The sequence below is a fragment of the Camelus ferus genome, chromosome 5, assembly GCF_009834535.1.
Source record: "Camelus ferus isolate YT-003-E chromosome 5, BCGSAC_Cfer_1.0, whole genome shotgun sequence".
NCBI lineage: Eukaryota > Metazoa > Chordata > Mammalia > Artiodactyla > Camelidae > Camelus > Camelus ferus.
Genome location: NC_045700.1, coordinates 20,552,139 through 20,576,865, shown reverse-complemented (window position 1 = coordinate 20,576,865; position 24,727 = coordinate 20,552,139). Strand labels below are relative to the sequence as shown.

The window sequence follows — 24,727 nt, the reverse complement described above, 5'->3', positions numbered from 1 at the left end:
CATCAAGCCACTGGATTTGGCCACCATTGTGAATTTCAAATTTCTCCTTTCATCTCATTTCTCACAGCCACTGCTCTGGTTAATTCTGAGTCATGTCTTTCCAGAACTCTTGTAATTATCTCTTAACAGTTCTCTCTGCTCTACTCACTTGGTCCCTTTAATCCAGTTCCTGCACTTCCTCATGAGTGATTTAACTGAAAAAACAAACCTGATCCCCACTCCCAAGCATAGAAATGTTAATTGGCTCCCCCTTGCCCATAGCATTAAGTGTAAACTCTCTGATGTGAAATTTAAGGTCTGTCTCAATTCAGTTGGATCTCTTTTCTTTTATGACTCTGAATGTGATATTTACCCTGTATTTTGTCCACTGCCAGCTACTAACTGTTCCCTAAACACATTATGCATTCCCCTCATTCTTTGTTTATGTTATTTCCTCTGCCTGAATGCCACCATCTTTCTTACTTTTTTTTTTTCCCATCCATCAAGGGACAATTAAAATGTTACTTACACTTTGCTGCTCCAATATGCTTTCTCTTTATTTTGTTTTGTTTTTTTCTTGGTAGAATTATGTAGGATTTGGTGGAATGGGCAACTGCTCGTAATTTAAGGGTTAAAGTAAAGATGTATACAAAACTATGGTTACTATACTGATCTAATTTTGTAACAATTTAACATACACACACACACACACACACACACACACACACACAATTTGGTGGACTGTGTTGTGTCAGCTTGGCTACGTTCCAGTTTAGTATTTGACAAGAGAGGAAGTTAAGCAAATTTGGAAAACAGAGGAAAAGTAGCAGTCATTCCTCTGGGAAATTCTTTTCAAGGCCCTGTGCCATGATGAACAGGCACGGATTGCTTGGCAGTTTCCATGTTTGCCTCAGTCCCCTCTGTTTTTGTCCCAGTCCTCCAAAACATGGCGCTTGTTTGTGAACCCACAGAGGCAGTAGCTGTACAGACACACCCACCGCCCTCTCCACAAGCTCATCAGTGCCCCACTTCATTAGCTCATCATACTTGGCTTCTCAGTTTACTACTTGATGACTCTGTCTCTAAACCTGTCACCTCCCATTCTAGACCTTAAACCCACAGCTGCTTCCTCTCTCTCCCCTCACACTCATGTTTACTCTGTTTCCACAAATGAGCTTGACTAATACATACATGGAGAGAGAAAGAGAGTGGGCAGTGGGTGAGGGATGGGAGATGCAGTGGTACAGAATATAAATACGAAAATATTAAATGTATATCTCTTAGAACAAGCTAACAGACACATCAGCTCAAAGGTAGTTTTGTGACTGAGGTTGATCTAATTTTGTGATGCATGAGGCTTCTGTTTCCCATTAGAGAGCCTTTATGTCTGATTGTTTGTCTATTTTTGATTACCTATAGGAGAATACTTCCACCATAGGACCACCCACTGAATTGGAAGTTTAGTCAGCCTTTGGTCATTTGGGGCTTCTCAGAGACAGCATAAACAGGCAGACAAGGAGATCACCTTTTCTTGGGTTGAGGTGATTGACTGTGATCATCAAGGAAATAAGATTGTTACTGTATGATGAAAGCAGAGATGAGAAATAAGACAGAAGCCAAGGTGATTCTCTAAGTACCTTTTTGTGTCACACTAACTTTATACAGTCAAGACTTTTCAGTATTTGCAACTGACATGCTGGCTGAAGGGAAGGGAACAGATACATGGAAAAGAATGTGATAGATCAAGTCATAAATAAATAGAGCCTCAACACCAGTTGCAGAAAATTACCTACTACCCACTTTCATTTTATTCTCAGTTAATTTTTCCTCTAATTTCCCACAGCTTTATGTTGGATGTATTCATGGTAATTATCCCTACAATTTAGCCACCCAATAGGTTACAAAATTTTGAGATAGCATCATAAAACCCAAAGAGAAATGGACATCTACTCCTGAATGTCCAAGCACTGTGTTGTACAGATAAACTGATTTTGGGTTTTGTCTTTTTGGAGATGGGATGAGTGTACTTTCAGTTGTTCGTAAAGATAACCTCATGTGATAGTGGATTTTTGTTTGCCTAAAATCTGACTGTGGGTATAAGGGTTTACATATGCTTCAGGAAGTAGAATAAATCAACTGTAGAGCATATTTGTCATTCTTTCAGTACCCCTTAACTTAACTCCCATCTTAATTTGAGATAAATATGTCATCCTGTGCATCTATGGAAGCTCATAAAGGGAGAGTGCTTCTTTCCATAAATCCCAGGCATACAGATCCGATTTTAGCAAAAAGGATACTTTTGAAATTAATTGAGTGGCAAATGTGCATAAGGAGTTTAAAGTTGATTTTCGCTAGCCTGGCCATAATGGCTGTACCCAGAGTCCACAGCAGTGGTGTCCACATACCTGTGGTGATGGCACCAGAAGCAGGGTCCTAGCCACACTCTAACTACTGCTGGCACTAGCTGTGGCTTCTGTCTCCCACTCATTGTGCTTTTCTGCCTATATATCAAGAATTCACTATTTAGTTTTCCCAAACATTTTGCTGCTTTTGAACAAGTTCTTTTTAAAATAATTCTACTATGTTTTACAAATAATATAAGGATAATTGACATGTTTGAGAAAGTCAAATACAGTTTTGGTTCAATGTTTCAGCTCTATGTGCTTTTCGGTCAGCATCAGTACTTTTTCTGTTTTTTTTTTTTAAATAAAAATTTAAGTGTTCAATCCTATCTGTTAGAACATATATGAATACAAACATAAATATGTCATTCATATATATATATATATATATTATATATATATATATTATATATATATATATATATAACATTAGGCTAAGTGTATAACCTCTGAATTCGAGAACATAGTATGTATTTTTTTTGGAAAATGAACTGCTGAACGATTAAGAATACTATAAGGCAGATAAATGCATGCAACAGATGACAGAGGACAAAACAGCGGGATACTGCAGATGGTGACATGCAGGTAAAAGCTCTTTCATCAGCACTCTTCAAGGACAAGGTAAGGGTTAGAGAGGATCCTTCAAGCCTGAATGGGATTCTGGTAAACAGAATAGTGGAGAAGGTTATGACAGAAATAGGAATGTAGAAAACAAAACACTGCAGATTACTACCTATTATGGAGACAGTGTGAAATTCAGTAGACTTCTGCTTTCTCGCCTCCATCCTCATAACAAATGAATATGAATTGTTTTGAAGATAGTGGGAGTTTTAATAATTACCTTAATATATAATAGCAGTGAGTGACTATTGTGTACTTACTGTGCAACTGATACTATGCAAAATGCTTTATGCTTTTAAAAAAGTATTCTTATACCTCCATTCAGTAGCAATCCACATAATTATGTTTTCTAGATGGGAAACTGACAAAGGAAACATAAAGTTACTTGCCCAGAGTGGCACATCGGTGGGTGGACAGGCTGGACTCGGTCCCTCTCAGTCCAGCTCCTGAGTCAGTTCCACACCCGCACCATTATGTACCTTTAGCCTCCCTTGGGGTCTGTGCTCGGTCAAGATTCCCTGTTTAAGAAGGTTAAGATCCTTACCACAGCTATTAAATAACCTTTATAAATTATGCTAGTTACTAGTGTGCTTTCATCATTATTTAACATAGAAATATTTCTGAGTATCAGGAGGCTCTCATCAAAGACTGTTCCCTAAATTAAATGTTTACAATTTTAATAGGAAAAAAAATCACTTCAGGGGATTAAAAAAAGTGTTTCAGCTTTTCTCTTTAAAAAAAAATCTCGGTATACAGATACAATGTTATTTAGGTTCCCCTTAATGTAATCTTTCATAAATATTCTCAGTATCCTTCAAGCATTTGTGACTGTTGATGAAAATGCAATTCCCATCTCTCTCCCTCACCATGTCTTGTTTTGAGATCTTTGTTTTTCTAGTCCACTGATACTTAAAATTCTCTCCCTTCATTAGCAGCAGATGGTGGACTAAAATTCTTCAGATGAAAATCTGTTTTTATTTGTCTCTCTCCCTAGTGCTGAGGACTCAGACTTCTAGTCCTGCTGCAGAGAAGGTTGAGGGGAGGGGGGTGTTTCAGTGACTTCAGTCCTGGGCAGATAACACAACCTCCAGCAGAGAGGCCAGGCCCTGGGCCCTGTGAAGGAAGGCACAAGCAGACATATAAGCTTAAGTCTTTTGAAGACTGGTTTACTGACCAAAGAACTGTTTCAAAAGAGGTAGTAGTTGAAAACCCTTAGGTTAGGAGCCCACTTGACCTAAAGTGAGAAAGAAGGTGTAACCCACATGGAAATGGTAAATCACATTCTCAAAAATAAGTCTGACCATGTCTTCTACTTCTTTGAATTCAAACATCATCAATATTTAATAAATCAGAAAATTGAGCATGCTTCAAGATAATGAGACCCTACTTAGGCTTACAAAACATCAGGACCTCACAGCCTTCATAGAATGTATTGCTCTGACTTCTGGGACTTGGGAAACACAGGCATTTGACACCACCACCTTCTTTCTGAATGCCCAAAGCAGTTTATTCCTAAAGGTAAGTGCATCAGGCACATGGAGACAGAGATTTTTAAAAGCAGGTTTAGAGTAAGAGACAACAAGAGGTTTCTGCTTTTGATTTTTATTTTTAATGTTTATTCCTATTTTTGACTTTTGTCCTTTCCTTTTTGCTAAGTCTAAGTAAGAGTAACAGCATGGGAGCTAAAATTGAAATTGCACTAGTAAAGTCACTGGGACCTTAAAGCTTGAGAAGGATATTGGTATTTGCTGACATTAGCTTTGGGCTTATCTGTGTGTGTTCCCTTTCAAGCATTTGTGGAAATACCCAATTTTCTGAGACTCTCCCTTGAAAAATTCTCTCCTGCCCCTCCCACTGTCTTACCCCATCCCCAAGTACAAACACACAGCTCCACCACATTCGATCTATTCTTGGCCATGACGATTGCTTTTGAAATACTTTGCCAGTCCTAAGTATTGACAGAGGTGTACTTTAGCGGTGGAAATGGCATTGACTGTGGCTACTCTCAAGTGTAGGTCTGATTATTTCCAGCCTTTGAAAAAAAATTTCTTCTAGACAAGGGCAGATTCGCTTTTAAATCCTACCTGCTGTGCAAGTGCGACAAAAGATTGAACAAAGGAGAACGCACTGAAGCGGTCCACATTCACCCTTTGACCTCTGAGCTCAACTGGCTGTCACGCACAAATACGATTTTTGCTAGAAAGATCCATTTTTCCATCCCTCAAAGGAGAAAACTAATGAGACTGAATGAATTGAGGAATTATTTCTGGAATGATTTCTCACAAGTGATGTATAGCAAATTTGGAAGTTTTCTTTTCAATACATATTTTTGTTGGGCAATTTGGGGAGTGAGGACAAACCAGAGAACTCTTCTGCTTTAAAAAAATCAAAAGCATGTTATAGAAACCAACCACATGGCTGACATAGCACAGCGGAAAGCAACTTGAGCTCAGAGTTTGAAGATGTAAGCTAAAATCTTAGAATCCTGGCTGTACCTCTTAAAAGACATGTCATCTTTTTCTGGGTTTCAGTTCCTCTTTGTACCCTAATTGGGTTTAAGCATCCACCAATGGTGTTGAGGCATTTTGCTCAGTCTCTTCCTCCACAAAGTAATTTTTCTGAAAAGCAGAGTGATTTTTTTCATCCAGAAAGGAGTGAACATGAGTGAGGTACGTGCTTTATTCACATGAATTTAAAATAGAGTTAAGCAGGGATAACATGCACAGATGAAATTTGTAAAAGTAGTCATACAATGTTTGCTTGAATTCCATGATGAAGAAATTTTTAAGGTAGATTTTTTAGGAAAGAGAGATGAGTTTGGACTCAGTGGAAAGGGGGAGACTATGAAGAAACAGGATTTAGTCTGTGCTTTGAGTTTGTCATAGAGTTTTCTGAGGTTACTGAAGGGGCCATTATGATATGGTGGAAGTTGCACTGACATTGGGGCAAATACTGATTTGAAAATAGCTCTGCCATTTGCTAATCCTATAGAAAAATCATTTAACACTCTCTGATAGTCAATTCTCTGATTTATTAAATGAGGTAACAACAACTTCCTCCTAGGCTAATTGAGAGCATTCAACAAGGTGAAGACTAGGAAAGATATCAGTGATGTGTGTGGCACATACCAGCTGCTCACCCAGTACTTGATTCAGTGAGGATGAAGCAAGACATAGAAGCAAAGACTTGGCACTGGTGACAAATAGGCCATGCTCAGAGAAGAGTGCAGAAACCAGGCTGGCTGAGGAGGAACAGTCAGTCCCGTGGGTCAGTGGACTGTAGTAAGGAGAAGCTATTTTCTTTGTGTGTCAGACAGTGACCTGCCAAGGCAGATTCTCACATCTGAATGGAGTTGCCAGTGGAATCTGGATTTCTAGGTTTTTTACCTAACTTTGAATCTGCAGTTTCTTATCTGTTGAACTCACTTGAACTGGCTTTGGTGATGCCTGCACAATGCCAGACCAATTTTGGGGAGTCAGTTTTTAATTGATAAAGACAGAGGGGGAAAATACAAATGATAGTTGATTATGGGTTGTTGAATGACTATATAGGTGAGTTCAGTAAAAGTGTCTGATATGTTAAAGATATCTATTGGGACAGTATGCAATTGTTTTTCTTCTGAGATCACATAGTAATTAGCTTTTGCTTAGTCATGCTGTGTAACTAGTAGTCTCTAAATCCCTGGACTTATAACAGCATTTATTTCCCACTCACATGTACTGCTGCAGGCTGATTTCAGTTCGCTTTACTCGTGTTCTGATTCCAGGACCCAAGCTGAAGAAGCAGTCTGCTGGCAGCAGGCAAAGAGCTAAGGTTGTACCACATGACTGCTCTGTATGTTTGGCTGATAGGGTTGTTTGGCACTTCTGCTTACGTTGCATCAGCCAAAGAAAGTCCTACGGGGCAGGACATACACCCCAGCCACAGTGAGGCACTTCAAGTCATAGATCAATGGAGAGTGAAGTATAAGCTTCCTACAGATGAGGAAATGCACAATCAGGAGCAAAAACACTATCTAGACAGACCATAAATTTCTGAATTAAAGTTTTCTAAGAATTAACATATGATTATCTGTCCCCATTCTCTAGTGGAAAATGTAGCTGAAAGCTAACGTGTCATTTTCACTTTGCATAGGCCACCTCTCTTTCACAGATGTGCAGAATTAGAAATTACCTTTCCTACCTGCTTGCTCATCCATGGGGCCCTTCAGAGGCCACTGTCCATTCCTAGTCCCTCTCTCCATCAGATACAGTGGCAGGTCTGTGCTCCTTCACTGAGATTGCACTCTTGGATGTGCGTATTACTGTTCAGAGCATTGAGTGGGCTTCACAGAATCCAAATTTATTGGTAAGATTCTGGATGCTGCTCCTAATAGATGTTAAAAGGCACTGTGGTATGCATTGTAGTGACCTTGCAGTTAAAGAATTTCAAGTAATATGCAAACTGTGTAATGGATAAATCAGTCAGTGGCCAGGGTCTTTGGAAAGTCTGACTATCCTTACTGCTTGAGCAATGAGTGAGCTGGTTATGCTTTTATTTTCATGTATCTTTTCAGGCAGTTTCTATCTGTAGCTAGTGTTATAAAGCCAATGTCTGAGATGTCTTTGTTTTTATTTTGGCAATATATCTAAGCCCTCTCTTTATCTTAAATAATCCAGTCCCTCTGAAAGATGATGCTGGGACTCTGAAAGGAAAAAAAAATCTGATAAGATAACAGCTTACAGTGACATCTATATAATTGCCCCAGTCAGAACTCATTTCCAGCTGCCGATGTGGGAGCTTACTAAAGTCCTGTAGCTAGGAAACAAGAAAAGCAAATAGCTGCTTCTCTTTGGCTCCCGCCTTCTGAACTATTCACGCTTAAAGGAAAAGATGTCATCCAGGAATGCTGTACTTGCAGTCACACATAGATTTGCCTCTGAAGATCAAGATCCCAATTTTCTCTGAAGGATAATTAGAGAGACCTGTCATGGGAGAGCAAATTGTCTCTTTTTAGACTCAATAAGAAAGTTTCTTTATAATCAATAAAATTCCCCAATTTTCCCTTCAGTTTGTGTATTGTAGAGGAACTAACTCTCTAACCCTAAACCCTCTGACTGAATTGTTCATCTCTAAAGGCAGCTGAGTTCATGCTAGTGTGGCAGCTGAAGTGTCCCTCACTGCAGCCAGCAGGGATCTTCCACACAAAGCAGGACTTGTCTAGAAGCTGGTGTCACAAATTCCTGTCTGCAGATTTGAGGCGCTGTACACTCTGAGGCACTCACTCCAGAGACCTCAAGACTTTGCAGGTATCAGAAGTCTGCTTCAATGCTTTATCGTTAGCCTAGAAAGACCCATCTGTGTATTATGTGAGCTGATGGCCAGTAGGAAGGAACATTTCAATGCCCTTTTCAGTATCTGCCCAGAACTGTTTCTGATATTCTAAGAAGTTCATACTGATTCTGTTCAATGTAAAGCTTGACTTTATTCCTAAATTTTGTTCATCTTGCTGTCCCCTGAATAGTCTTTGTTTCCATGACTTTTGTAGGAATCTAGGTCTGCTTACCCCTGGCTTTTCCTTCCCTCAAAGCTTTGGTGGAAGAGCTCTCCATCTGTTCTAGAATCTGACATACAAATCCTACTACAGTGGCCTGGGTGGGTCAACTGAGAGCAAGATTGGACCATATCTCCCCTTAAAAAGCTGAAGTCCTAAAGAAAAAATCCATTCTCATTTGCTTCCACTCAGGTGATCTGTCACACTTAGGTCAGTTAAGTAGTGAATCACTCAGGGGAAGCCTGCAACCCCTGTGAGTGACCTAGACTAATTAAGCTTTAAGGATTTTTTACTGCACTTTTGGAAAACATAATATTTGAGCTGTGGAGGGACTCATATAACTTAGCCAGGCAAATAATGTATACAGGTAACTTTGTGCCCATGTGATACCTTTCCACTGTGGTGTGAGATCCCAGAGGACCAGGACTCTGTCTTAGTCTCTTTGCAGTCACAATGTGTAGAACACTGCCTGGACCTCCGTGAGTGCTCAATACCCACAGTATGAATAATGAACAAATGCAAAAGGAACACATTGTTATACACTACTATAATGCTAATAATAGCTACCATTTATCATTTACTAAGTTAAGAAACTGTGAAAACAGTGCAAGAGACCTGAAATCCATTATTCCTCATTGCACTGGGTATTCTTAGCCACCCTCCAAGATGAGAGCTATTTCATCTTCATATTGTCATTGATAAAAAACAAGGTTATGAGATTTTTAACTTGCTTTCTCTTAGTATAGGGCCTCACATACTGTTGGTGTTCAGCTAAGTAAATATTTCTAGAAAGAAGGAAAGGAAGGAAGGGACTGAGGGAGGGAGGGAGGAAGGAAAGGAAGGAAGAGAGGAAGAAAGTATCCTAGAGGTAGTAAGTGGCAGAACCAGTGAAACAACCAGTCTATCTGGTTCCAAAGCCTTTTCTCTTGTTTCTAAAAATGTACATGGCTCAAATGTGTTTAGATGTATTTTACTTACCAAGGAGCTGGGAGCTGAGACTGTAATAAATAGTATAGAAAAAAGAACCTCTACCCTTGGGGAACTTCCAATCTAATGGGAAAGACATTCCCTCAATAGGAGAAATGAAATCAATTCAAAATGTATTGTTGCATTTTGAAATCAAAGGGGAAAAGGACACTTAAAGATTACAAAGCAAGTCCTTTTGCATGATTAAACATAAGTCAACCCTCAGGAAAGCTGTAAAACCAGAAATCAGTGATGGGTGCCATGATCTCCAGCAACTTCCCTGCCAGTCTTATCCCTCTTTAAGGCAAGTTCATCTTCATTCACTTCCCTCTGCCTCTTCACAGTTCCCCTCTTAAAGGAGTGTACTAGCAATATTGACACTCAATGTGAATTTAAGTCCTTTAGTTACTTCTTTGTGGTGTACAAGCATTTCAACCATGCTTCCATCTCTGGAATTCAAGGCATGAGCAAGATAGTGGATGGGATTTTTGTGCAGTGAGCACCTTTCTATATGTCACTGAAGATATCACATTTACAGAGTCACACTCTCTGCTAACATGTAAACCTAAACTTTGTTGAGACAATACCATCAAAAAACAGAGGATCCTGGCCCAACAATTCTCATCTGGTATTTAGTTGATATTCACTCCTCAAATCCTGCTTTTAGTCTGACAAAGCTCAACCACCTGAGAATATACCATATAGAAAACACCACAGTCACCACCTAGAGATGACTGCTGTTTGGGTATAAACTTCCCTCAAATTTTATACATATATATATGTGTGTGTGTGTGTATATATATATGATTATATAATAAAATTGAAATTATAATAAATAAATATTTAATTTTTACCCCATTATTTTAAGGGCTATTAATATTTAACAATGTGAATGTATCTTAATTTATTCAACAGTTTCTCAATGAATATTCACTTAAATTATTTTCATAATTTTGCTCATAAGTAGCACTGAAATGAACATCAGTAGATCTGCACACGTGCCTGATTATTTCCTTGACTTAAATCCCTAAGAGGAATTCTCTGTACTCTTTTTGTAACACCTGTATAAATCTAAAATTCTTTCAAAATAAGAAGTTAAAAATACTGTGTCAAATTCCATGTATGTATGTATACACACACACACACACACAATTAGGTGTTTTCTTGCACTTTTCTAATCATTTCTTCCAGTGGATGTACTTAATTTCCTTCAGTAGCACATCTGAAAGAATCAAATTAGTGATGCTGTGTTTGGCTCATAGGAAATATTCAGAAATACTTGAAGAATGATGAGTGAAAGAATATATGAATGAAAGGCTTCTCTTAGCATGGTCAAGAGTTCATACCATCTTGTGTTTCTTCTCTCTCTCTACCACCCTCCACATTTACCTCCATTTTGACACATACCTCTTGTTTTCACATGGATAGCACATATAAGATCAATAACTTGAGGGGTGTTTTCCCTCTGCTTGCAGCCGAATCCCCTGCATAGCTCCCCTAGTGGAAAATTGGTGACTCAAAATTACTGCTACTGAAGTCATCCATTGAAGCTGTTTGACTCCTCTGTTGGGACAAAACCTGGTGTCATTATGTTAGAAATTCTTTGTTCTGCATAGAGTTTCTATCTGAGAATTTCTCATGTTCATTTTATATTAAAGAGGCTTTTTAATAGAACCTCTAACCTACTCTACCAGAAGAAAAATACGTTATTATCACAACCTCTATGATACCTTTACAAGCTCTTTGGGACTCTAACATGTGAGTAGCCTGCAAAACACTCAGAATTCTTTTTTGACAGTGTCAGATGAGAAAACTAAGCAGTGGCTCTAGAAGCCAAAGGACAAGCCTCATACTTTCAGAACAGGTCTCATTGGCCCTTGAATTGAAGCCCTTGAACTCAGAAATAATTCATTTTTTGTCCTTGTTACTCTGAATCTGATCTGTGGAACCTGCAGCCATCATGTAACTATCTTTCCTTCTTTCCTTTCTCTTGTTGTTAAAGGACTGTTTACATTTTCACTGAAAGAAGTAGAATGAAAAGTGACTCCTTACCCTGGAAAAGAATAGGCTATATACGTATTTCTCTTCCTCTTCTTGCCTTTTTAGATGAGAATCAGGGTGTCAGATGCTCTACAAGCCAGACATAAGTTATTGACTTGTATTTAATTCCTCCTGTGAAAAAAAATGTTCTTGCAGGATCAAAACAACTTCTTTCAGGCAGCAGAAGAAATTTGTATATGAATCTAACAGTTAGATGAATTAAAATGCAGAGATCCCGAGGAATAAAGAACCCTCACAGAGATATGTTGTGATACATTTAAAGAGATTTTTCTCCCTGAATTATATATATTTTTTAAAGATTATACTTTCTTGTTAAATATGAGCATCTGTTCTTCCCCCCAAGAATGAAGAAAAGAGCAAGGTGTTGCCCTCTCCCCAGTGAGGTTGCTAGTCCTGGAGTGATACGGTGTAAGAAACCTGATTAGGACACACTATTTTTATTTACTGATATGTCACCTCTTTTAAGGGCAGATCGCTTGACTAAGAAGAAATTCTGAGCTCTAGTCCCAACTGATCAGTAATTCACTGGATATGACTTCTGAAATTTCATTTAAATTCCTTCAGCCTTGATTTTCAAATGTTGAAGTCAGCATAAAAAATCTTTAAGGTTTACTTCTCTTATTTTGATGTGATGGTATATTGAGTAAAGAACTATTTTCGTTCCTGCCCAGAATTCATCCATTCTTCTTCTGATCCCCATATCCAGTTTTCCACTGGAGACACACCCCTCATTTTACTTTCACCACTTTCTGCTAGGGTCGTTCACTCCACCCCTTGCATCAGGGGTAGACATCTATTTGAGCAGCATATTCTCTGATTTACACGGATTGTTCAGTGATGATAGATACAAGATGTAGCCAGAGTAAATGAGAACAAGGAGGGGTTTGCTGGGAATTCTGAGCAAGATTTCCTTGCCTTTTCTATGGGACTTGAGGCTGAGAATTTGTAAAATCAATGGTGATCTTTAGACCATGGTGGGGTGAGACTGGAGTCTCCAGGGCTACTGCATGAAACCAGACAGTGAATCCAGCAAAGTAGAGGGAGAGACTCAAGGTACACAAAGTAACTCGCTGTGTAACTACTCGAGTGGCTCTATCCAGTCATGCCAGAAGAGAGACTGCTTTGCAAAATCTCAGTTACATCAGCCAACAAATGATTTTGTAAGCTGAAGCCAGAGTATCTGTTCGGATGTTTTCAGATGCAAGAAAAAATATACAGTAATGCAAATGGCTTAAATAATAGATCTAATCTACTGGCTCACATAGCTAAAAAGTACAAAGGAAGGGAGAGCTTTAGCTTTGCTTCACTTAGGTAGTCAGTGATGCCATCAAGACCCATTTCTTCTTGATTTCTCTTACCAATTTACAAAATAACTGCTCCATATAAAGACTGGCTTTGTCACAGTGGTAATGGCCAGTTATATTCTGATTTACATGTTTCCTTATCTAAGGGAAGAGTGATCCTACTTTCTAGTAAGTTTGTCAGAAAAGCATTTCTTTTTGATAAAATGTCACCTTTATGTCCTATTGACCAAATTGTGTGCAATGCTCATTCTTACACATCCCCTGTGGCCAGAGGCATGCCAAGACTGAGGGATTTAGAAAAAGATTTCCTGAAGCAGTAACTGTGGCCTTGTGGTTTAAACAAAACTGAGCTCACCTACCCAGGTGTTGGAGTGAATCAGTCTGTCCTCATTATGTGGGGGATAACTCATGAAGGAGAGATGAAAAAGAGATTCTGGGGAGACAACCACAGTGTCTGCTACAGCCAGGTGGGTACGAGTCTTCTGTTGCTTGCAGTTTCCAGAACACCTATTTGAAAGCTGTCGGGCAAATCTGGTAGAGAAACTGGGAACTTGCTCTTGCTCTATTTTATTTTTCCCTTTCCTGTGACACATAGCTTCTGGGAATCCAGATAATCTAGATGAGACAAAGTGGGAAGATTGCATACAGAAGGAAGCTTTCTGGAAAGTGGAATGGAAGCCAAATAGGACAGGAAGAGTTCCTGGAATCCAAAAGCTGAGGTCCATCCTTGGATCTACTTTGTCTTTTACACAGCCAGAATCGTCTAATAGCTCTTGGAAGCTTTGTCAGTGTTTCAAGGAGTCTCAAATCCTAGTAAGACTTGAAAGTAAACTCTTTAATAGAGATGTTAGCATTTGCCTTCAAACACAAATCATCTTCTGTGACACTGCTTTTGTGATGCAGAGTGTCCATAAGGAAACATGTCCCAGTTAACCTGAATCCCTGGCCTGAGTAGGCTGGAACAAGGATCCTTTATCCAGCCAACAGGAATCTGAACTAAGGGACAAAGATGCTCTTGTTCTTAGAAACTAAAATATAAAGATATCAAGTCAAGAGGCAGCAGGGCTGAAGTCGTGGTAGAGCAGAAATTACAAACTGCATGGACTAAACTTACCTACAGAGAAAAGAAAAGACACACACAAAAGGTAAGGAGAATAGATCTTGTGGTACTGGAAGGAGAAAGATGGAAAAAGGGGCCTGCCCAATGACTTTCTTCTTCCCAAGAAATACAGTTGTGCTGAGAATCCCTAAATTCTCCAAGGAACTCCACCCTTACTCTACATGTTTGCTAAAACTCTTAAGCAAAATTGGATGATTTTTTTTCTTTTAATAATGAATAATCTTGGTCTAGATAAGCCTCCTGATGACGAACGCAAAAAGTAAATTTATAGAAGATTGATTCCTCCTGTGACAGTGCTTGTACAACCCTCAAGGGATAAATAACACTAACAGAATCATACAGGCCTTGGCTGGGAGAAAGTCATAAAGGCATGCAGAACACAAACACTAGCATTTACTTTGCCTGTAACATTTCATGTGATCTTACTTAATCCTGGTAGCAATCACATGACATATTATTAACCATATTTTCTTAGTTTCTCACAGACAAGAAACTAAGACTCAAAGACGCTCAAGAACTTTGCACAGAGGAGAGTAGTGGTAAGGATTTCCTCCAGAACATGGAAAGAAAACGACTCTATGTCTATTTCTTTCTCTGCCTTCTATAATAATGACTAGAAATCTCCCTATCTATGTATCTTTGTCAAACTAGATACACTGTGTGATCTTATTATTCATACAGGTAGTATACAGCACTGCAGGTGTAGGAAATAGCAAGTGTGTGATAGTGGGTATTTTGAGAAAACTACGTAAAATTCTATTTCCAGAATGGAGGGTTCAAAATAAGGAGTGGTTATAGATGGAGCCAGAAATGTAGGGAGGGGCTCAGTTCTTGGATTTCCTTCTGTGAGATTCTCATGTGCCTAGATTCCCCTGTAAGTGATAAAACTCACTCAAGAATTTATCGAAAGAAGAAATCACCCTTAAAAGAGTGAGTGTGTTTTTGTTGGAGCTACAAAAACCACATAAAACATGATCACACACATATATGGGAAGAGAGACAGACAAACAGACTGCCCTGGAATTTTAAGACAAGACAAAGGTAAAATAATGCCAGACTATCTCTATCCACTGTCCTGTACTTTGATACACACAGACATTGGGGTATAAGCCTATACCTGTGTGATAACACTGCAGTCTTCACAAGTGAACCCATGCCCTTTTTTTCCTAGATAAATATTTTATATAATTCCAATGTATTTCCTAGCAAGTTTACAAAGTAAGATTGCTTAGAGAACAAGGGTCCACTTGATGAGCACATATGAAAATGTCTTGCTCCCAAGACCCAGGTAACCTGGGCATTCAATCCCCATCTAGTCTGCAAGCTGATTCCTTGGACTCTGCCTCTCTAGACACTTGCCAGTGTATAGATGGATGGTGTTAATTTCAGATGGGAAAATCTATTAATGCCGTCCTGGACTCTGCAAACAAGGTCAGACATTTGTAAGAGCTGTAGCCCTCCAGGAAAACATGTGCCTGTTTATTTTGTCTTGTGTATTCTTTTGTATTCTGTCCAGAGATTTCTTCTAAAAAATTTATATGTATCAGGGAATATGATAAATATTCCCATGTCTAAATTTTCTATGATTCTCAGCAACTGAAAAAGCAGAGGGCTTCCTTGATTTGATTAGAGAGCAGGCTGCCATCAGGCTAGAAAGTGTCAGCTTCTGGACTAGAGCTGAAATCAATGTACTTTCAGGACGATTGGTCAGAGTGGCATTTTAGGTTTTTTAAGAAGCTCTCATTCCAATAAAAATTGTGAAATGGATGGCACATCTTTGAACACCTCCAAATTCTTTACACTCCGTCCTGCCCTGTGATGCTTCTCTCCCCCTCATGTTTTTATCTTCTTGTGTAACTGAAGGTTGCCTGACCTACCATCATCTTACGAAGATCAATCGATATTTCTTAAGTAGAAATTAGGCACAAAACAGTTCTAGTTACTGTAGGAAAATAAGGTCACTGCCCTTAAGAGCTTTTAATTTAGATGAGGAGACAAGACAAGACATTTACAAAAAAAAAAAGAAAGAAAGAAAGAAAGAAAGAAAAAAAGGTGTAATAACAACAGAAGGTACAAAGCTCCAGTTGGGTAGCTGCTTGGTAGTTTGGTTTCTGCTCACAGTTTTTAAGACATCGAGTAGGAGATGCCAAAGTAGAGCAGTCAAAATGTATAGCCAGCATTGTCTGCCGTAATCCCACTGTCACCCACATGGAAACTGATGGAGAGAAGATTCAGAAGTTTACTCCCAGGCATTGAGCTTGGATGACAGAGTCAATTATTGCATTCTTCACAGAGTTGGGAAGTAAACGAGAGAGAGATTTTTGTAGGAAAATGAATCTCTAGAAGCACCGCTCAGATGACATTTCTCACTCGCCTACTCTAGAAAGGCCCACGACTTCCTGATGGCTGCTTATTGAGTTTGGTAGAGCAAAACTACCACCACAGCAGCCATCATGCTAGGGAGTGGGGACACAAGATTTAATAAATCATACTCTCTGCCCTGGAACGCAGCATAAGTAGAAGAAAGCCGAGAGGTAGAAGAAAGCCGAGAGGTGGAAGAATTCCTTGCGGAAAAGAATATGATGGATCAAGGAAAGGTGACTTTTCATGAAGCAAACACATCAGCCTTCAGGAGCAGCATCAGTGGAGAAAACTTACCAAAATGAGAGCAGTTGCAGGTATGCAGGCTTCTGTGGCTCTTCGCGTGCTATGATAGCACACAAAAGTCTGGGTATTTGACTCCTAGGGAGGGACCCTGGTCATTGGTCTGGGGGGCTTCTAAGCTCCATGACTGGGGAAGTGCCAGCCTTCCCATGGCACTGAGGCAGGAGAGAAGAGGGCGGGGCACAGCTGTTGAAGGAATGACACAGCAGTTGAGGACAGGACAAACTGGTTAGAACCAGGATGGCAGAAGGTTTGACTTCCAGTAGACCTTGAGCTTATGTGCTCACCTTAATACATTAGCATGCTAAATGACACATCCATAGGTGCCATGGCAGTTCCCAGGCTGATGGTAAAAGGCCAAAAAGTAGGCAGGACCCCAATTCCTAGAAATCCCTGCCCCTTCCCCCGAAACAACTGAAGTAATCCCCTACTTGTTAGCATATGAAATTACACGGCCCATAAAAACTAACCATCCCCATGCCTCAGGGCTGCTCTCCCTTCTGAGTGAGACAGACCACATTCTGTCTGTGGAGTGTGTATCTCCCTGAATAAATTTGCTTTCACTTTACTATGCCTCACACTTAAATTCTTTCCTGGGTGAGGTAAGAACCTATTCTCAGGTAACAGCAGGATCAAGGACTGAGATCCAACGACAGTGTGATATGGTGGAACCTTGGCTCCAAGCTTTGTCAGTATCTAAGTGCTCACTGACTGAGATAACACCCTCCTCTAGGGTGATCAGGACAAGGAGGGCGGAGCTTTGAGAATACAGCTGTCGGTTGAGATCTGTTCCATCACCCCAGTACTCATGCTTGTGGAAGTTTTAGTCCCTCCACTGGTATGATCAGGGACTGGGGTTCAAGCCACTGAGCATGTAATGTGGTTGCAGCTCTTCACCCTGGCAGGACCATTGCTCTGAATTGACATTGCCGCCGCCTGCCAGGATTGATTGCCTTTAAGCATTCAGTGTAGCCAGTGTCTTTGAAGCCTTGTAGCAGCCAGTCTAGAAAGAATCAGTCTTGTAAAAGTTAACCCTAACCTTCAAATGTTAAAAGAACAGAAATCTGATTTGGAAAATGCTAAATTTAGGAGGTAAGAGAAGGCAGAACCACCCAAGGAGACAGAAAGATTATCCAGAGAAATATAAGATGAATGAGATTGTTCAGGGCCACAGAGGCAAAGAGAGAGAGATGAATTTCAAGTAAAAAGGTATATTTAAAATGCTAAATATTACTGAACTTATTGGGAGAATGAAAATATAACAAAAGATGTAGGATTTAAAAAGAGAGGGTGATAATTAGCATCTATATTTCACTAGAATTATGCCATCAGAAATCAGAGAAAAGTTGTTAAGAAATGAGGAAGTGATAAGAAAAGAAGGAGTGGAAGAAAGCAGAGGCATGATAGGACAATAGCTTGAGATAAGAAGAGACTGCAGCAAAGGCTTTTCTGTTCTAACCCAGAGACACTCAAGCACGTGTGAAAGGAGTGTCTGAGGATGGAGGAAGGTTAAGGCGGTTAGACAGAATCAGTGTTCTCTGCCAAATGGCTTCTAGTTCTATGTATGAGTTACTGTACGTTGAAATTAAAGAGTATCCATGAGGACTTATATCAGGTAATTGTTTTCATTTGATTAAGGCTAATTTTATGACTCTGTCCTCTGACTCTTGGGAATATCGCTAATGGTGGCCTTTGAGTCATCCAGCCAAGCTAAGAGAGTCATATTCAGGCTCAGCCATTTTTCTGTCACACTTCACATTTCAACTTCATTCTGCTTGCTCCTCTTCTTCCCTTTCAGACAATTCAGTCTCCACAAAACAGTATCCACGTACATCTTTCCTTTCTTCTCCAAGCCTCAGTCACAACAACTGTGGCCAAAGTCAGTGGTGGGCAAAATGGATAGGAAATTCTCTCTTCCTAGGAAATCGTATCTCTAACTTCTGTTAGCTACAAAGGAAAGAACCAGCAAAAAGTGAATTGACACTTTTTTGGTTTTTACTTTCTAGTGGCTCAGCACAATACAAATGTAATTTTACATTTGTAACACTTTTTGAAGAGTAATATGCAGGTACCAAATGAGGAAAAAGGTACGGAGAGTTTAAGAACACTTTCAAAATCAGAAGAAAGGTAAATGACGATAGCAGCACTAAACAACCAGATGTTTCTGCTCTTTTTTTAGTTTTCTAAACTTTTCTGTGGATAGAATGTAGTTGAAAATGGTTCATTTCCAAGATGCAAAACCATCACGTCCCAGAGTTTGTGCACTCTAGCTTGGCTGGGGGTTTTTTTCCAATCTAGATACTTCTATTTTGAGACTTGGTGTCCTTCTTCAAGATATGTCTAGGCAGTGTGACAACAATAGCCCAGATAGCTGAATGCCAGCGTCAGTCAAAATAATAGCCTGGCATCATGTAGAGACTTTAACCAGTTGAATGACTAGTTTTTCTTCCCTTCACTTTTCAGCTTATCATTCAAACACACACACCCACTCCAACAGATCATTTCACACATTATTAAATTGCATCCTGTTAAGCAGAAAGCGTTAAGGGTGTTTCCTGTTTCCTGATTCAATCCCTGGTTACATCATTAGAAAGGTTCTCAGCACGTGCTTAGGCCATGGGTCTTCATTAGTTTGTATCTGGGACTCAGGTAACGTTAACTAGAGCCAGTAATAATTATATTTGGAAAACAAGCGTATGGTCGAATTCACACCATCATTTTTTCCCCTCAAGATTGAGATGCTGAGTTTTTAAAATACATGACCATTCATCCTGTGTTAGTCCTCCTTGCCAATTTGAAGGTCACAGGCTCCTAGCATGCTAAAGCTGGAACTCGTGAATACAGATGGGACATCCTTTCAGTGGTAGAGATGGAGCTTGCTGGGACCAGATGGGCCTGTATTCATTGTAAAACACATGACAGGGAAGATCATCCACTCTTTGCCCCTCATTCTATTGCTCTAAAGAGCTTTTCCCTATTAACATTAAAGTAAGTACTAAAAATAAAAAGAAGTGTTGTTCCATAGAGTCCATTTAAGGCTTTTTTTTTTTAAAGGAAATGTTTATATTACAAGGAGAATCATGATCTGAAAAATTCAATTCCAACATCTGTTCTCTTCAAATGATTACTATGTCCCACCAACTCTACCTCAAAGAAAATCTTTCCAGTTGCCGTGCCAATATAGGCCCTCAACACTTCCTACATGGACTAAAATTATTGCAACAGTTCACTCCCGATTCCCTCAGTCTTCCTCTGTACATGCTTGTCAGCATGTGCCCTTGAGGTTGGCACCATGCCTGAGAAGGCAGACCTCTTTCTTGGGCTCACATTTAATCACATGACTAAAATGCTCATTTTCATTTTTTGCAACTGACAGTTTTCCCATTAATTCTTTAGAAATCAGCTCAAATATTGGGAAGAGAATATTGAAAGATTTTATCTTTGAAGGCATATTAAGAACTCCATTTTAGCATGTGACCCCAGAAAATATTTTTTCTCTATTTTCTCTTGTGATTTTGTTAACTACTCAGATAATATAGCTATAAACTACTAACTGACTCTAGAGAAAATATTTCTAATACTTGTACCCTTACCAAGTGATTACACACATGCATCTCTGCTTCAGACACATGGACTGCCACGCTCTCTGATGCGCCATGTTCTACAGTGCACCTCGCCATGACTGTGGTATCTTCCTTCCTCTTGTCCACTCAGGGAAACTACTCTAGGGTTTATTGTCTGACAGCCCGGGCAGACTCAGTTACTCCTTATCTTAGGTACTTACAGACATCATTCATGCCACAAATATTAAAAGAAAAAAAAAATCCCCCTTAATTTTTAAATTTAAATTTGTTACTCTCTTCTTCGACCTAGGCTTTGGACAGTTCTCTTCTGACTTTCATATACTGTGTTAGGAACACCGTTGTCTCATAAAAAAAATACTTGCATTAAGTAAATCTATAAACCATTATTATTATATTATTGTATAAACTTACAGCAGTTCAAATATCTTCGTGTCATAAGCACTGAACAAAAATTTAAAACATAGCAACAGAGTGTTTTTAAAATTTAAAATTTAGACTTAAAAAAGTGTAAAAGATGGCATATGTGGCAATATAAAGGATTTGGACGCATCTTTACCAGGAAGGCCAAAAAGAACATAGAAAGTGAGCACAAATGATACAGTTAAATCTACTGAGGGTAGTGAGGAAATTCTTATCAAAGATAGCAGAAGTTCTTGTTCTAAATTTGCATATATGTGTGTTGTATGTGTGTGTGTATATATACACATACACATATGTGCATGCACACATATGCACGCACACACACTCAGTACAGACATCCTTCACTGTCTTTTAGTCTTTGGTGTCCACACATGACTCCAATATCATGTTGTCCAAATGCAGGGAGACAGAACTATATGACAGTTGAATGTTTGGATTTTGAAGTCACACTGGCAATGTTCAGATTTGGCTCTGCCATTTTTGTATATAAGTTTTCTGCTCCAGTTTCCTTATCTGTAAAATGGTAATAGCAATAATAACCACACCAGAGTATATTGCTTGGATTAAGTTAAATAATACATAACCATTATAGCCATTCTTGAAAATGAACAGGATTGAGGGACTCATACTATCTGATTTCAATACTTACTATAAAGCTACAAGATGACATTCACATAATGATAGACATCAAAATCAATGGAACAAAATGGACTGGTCAGAAATAGACTCACACTTATACCATCAAATGACTTTTGACAAAGGTGACAAGGCAATACAATGGGAATGTATATTAATTTTAATTAATGGTGCTGAATACCTTAATATCTATAAGGAAAACAATGAACCTTGACCCATGCCACATACCATCCACAAAAAATTACCTGAAATTGATCATAGACCTAAATAAAAGAGATAGAACTATTACAGACCTAGAGAAGAAAGCATAGAAGAAAATCCTTATGATGCTGAATTAGGAAAAAAAAATTTAAAGGATACAAAAAGTACAAAATATAAGAGAAAAATAATAAAGTAGTATTCATCTAAATTAAAGCCCTTTGAAAAAATACAGTTAAAAAATGAAAAGGCAAGTCACAGACTTGGAGAAAATGTGTATACAACATACATCTAACCAATGGATCTGCATCTAGAATGTATAAAGGACTCTTGTAATATTAAAAAGATAACCAAAGAATTAAAGAAAACAGGCAAAAGATGAACACATTTTTCACAAAGAAATATGAATGGCAAATAGGATATAAACATGTGTTAATCACTACTTTTCACCAGAGAAATGCAAATTAAACCATAGTGAAAACATTACACACCTATTAGAATGGCTTAATTTTAAAATACCAAGAGTTGGTATAGGTGTGGAATGACTGAAATTCTCATGCATTGCTGGTAGGAGTGCAAAATGAGACCAGCTATTTCAGTTTTGTATACAGCTGACCATTGAAAAACAAGAGGGTTAGAGGTGCCCACCCTCTGCATAGTCAGTGTATAAGTTATAGTCAGCCCTCTGTATACCTGTTTCCTCTGTATCCGTGCAACTGCAGCCGTGGATTCAATCAGGGATAGTCTAGTGCTGTAGTATTTACTATTTGAAAAAAAAAAACAACACCTATTAGTGGATCCACTTAGCTCAAACCCATTTTGTTCAATGGTCAACTGTATATATTTGACTCCTGTGTACTTTTCATTTTTCTCTGTCCTTACCTGAACATCAGTTTCGTAAGGGCAGATATTATGATCTTGTTCATTCACGTTTCCCCATCTCCCAGAATGCTGCTTTGTAAGCCCTACCCTGGGGACCAAGTGAAAAATGTGTTATCTATTCAAACTCAATTTCTTGAGTTGAGTGAGAGATATGCTTTCTCTCTTTTCTTTCAGCCTGTTCCTTCTTTTTATTGGTTGTAGTACAGATCTGACATCTTACCTTGTCTTTTCTTTTCACTTCCACCATGAAATTTATTCTTGTTTCAAAGTGCAGATCTGATGTCTTGAGCTGAACCAGCTACTTAGAACCATGAGGTAGAACTCATTGGTAAGGATGATGAAGCAATTAAATTGAAAGAGACCAGGTACCTGGTCTCCAAAGCCAACACACCATGATTCACTGTGAGACCAAAAAAAAACTTACATCTTGTTCAAACCACTGTTATTTTGGGGTTTCAGGTACAACTGAATTAGCCTTTATGGATGGAAATGTTATATAAACATACCTTATTTGGAGTGATATGTCATATTCAATTTCCTGGGTTTTTTTTTCCTCTGGGATATTTTGATACTCTCTCATGGTCACATTTAATTTCATAGCTTAAGTTACAAGAAGTTCAGCAATACTTACGTAGTATAGAGATATATTTTTGGCCAATAAATTTTTTTAAAGATTTATTTTGCCAGCATTAAAAGTCAAGAATTATACATAAAATCTGGCACTTTGGAATCCAAATTCATCACAATAAATGTTAGAGCTGAGTGTAGGTGGAGCAGATGTTCCACAGTTTGTCATAATCTTCACACCTTCCTATTAATCTTTATTAATCATGATAGCTGGTCTGTTTCACTCGTTTACATTATTTGCCTGATCTCTGAAGGCATTTGAATTTATAACCACCAATCTAGGACAGAAGTGTATTGTATGTATTATGGAAAACTCCACATACAGGATGCTCCCATATGTTCTTTCTTATATTCAACCAAAATTTTGAGCTACTACCCTTCTAAATAATGGAAAAGTGATGGTTACCAGGACTGCCAAACCTTACATTTCAGAAGGAGAAAGTAGACAATAGGCAAGTCAACAGATAGTTGTTGTAGATGTAACTAGATACTGTCTGATACTTCTAAGTGTTATGAAGAGAATGAAAGAAGCAAGAGAGTGATTGGTGTTAGGGAGCCGTGTGCTGTAGATTAGATTATCGGCATAACCTCTCTGAACAGAGGCCGTTTGAACTGGGACCAGAATGATAGCCAGGAGTCAGCTGTTCAGGATCCATGGAAGATTATTTCAGGCAGAGGGAAAGGCAAGAGTAAGTAACCTGCAGTAAAAATGATCTTGAAATGTTTGAGAAGCAGAAAGATGACTGTGATGGCTGTAGTATAGTCGGGGAGAGTGATATCAGAACAAGCTAGAGAAGTAGATGAGGTTCTTGTTGTCCAAGGCTTTGGACGCCTTAGAATCCCAATTTTCCTGGGGTTATAGAAGTGTCAAAAGGAAATCTTCCTTTTCCTCTATTTTCATGAAATTTCAGTTTCTGAAAAAAAAGAAAGAGCCAGAGAGAGGCTGTTGGCTTGTGATAATGGATCTTCAGTAATCTCACAGGACTGGTCAATTATCTGAGGTTTAACTAATGGAGGGAAATAGCAGTCATCAAGCGTTAACCATATGGGCAGCGGACTGATAGGTGTACGTATGCTTCTGTTCAGTCTTCTAGTCTTCCATGTTGTTTTCTTCCAGAGATGCTGAAAGTCATTCAGTGTATGTGCCTCAGGAAGTAGATAGGTTGATACTTATCTCTTAATTATGCACCCCAAGCAAACTGACTGGAAACTGAAAGTCACAGTAACAAATATGTCACCGATGTGTCAACAGCTTTGAGAGAAGAACTGAGCAGTCAGTCATTGTCACACAACCAGAAACACACACACATTCAGAAACACAGGATACATGTTTTCTTTTAAAACTAAAGTTCACTTATATTGGTTGAAGAGCTCCTTTCTTAAATTGCAATTTTAAACTAATAAGTGTTAGCATTTTTCCAACAAATCAGTAAACTGATCTTGATTTTTGCCTTAGAAAAAAAAAAGTGAGTTAAAAAAATTAAATCTTGACATGTACCTCCTGTAGGGAGCCTACGTATAGGAGAACAGCCATTCTTGATTAAGGAAACACCATGTCACAAACAATCAGAGCTGAGCCCTTTGAAACATTCCCTCACATGCCAGCAGAATATAAAACCACCATCAGATTTTCTGCATTCTGCATAATGTGCTGGTAATTAACCTTATAAACTTATTTTCTGAGCAATTCTCATAGTTGATAAATGCAGTAAAGGGCAAAATCCAACAAG

The 24,727-nt window shown here is 38.8% G+C and overlaps 1 long non-coding RNA gene across 1 annotated transcript in view; it reads right to left on the bottom strand.

Annotated features, from left to right (window-relative positions):
• Positions 1-3,643: 3,643 nt before the first annotated feature.
• LOC106730434 overlaps positions 3,644-24,727 on the bottom strand; it is a 36,281-nt gene continuing 15,197 nt past the window's right edge. Inside the window, exons 5-8 of the long non-coding RNA XR_001366893.2 lie at positions 22,182-22,251; positions 16,645-16,836; positions 11,554-11,673; positions 3,644-4,115 (exon numbers count right to left, since the gene is read on the bottom strand). This is a non-coding gene — a long non-coding RNA (uncharacterized LOC106730434). The remainder of the gene's footprint in view (positions 4,116-11,553; positions 11,674-16,644; positions 16,837-22,181; positions 22,252-24,727) is intronic.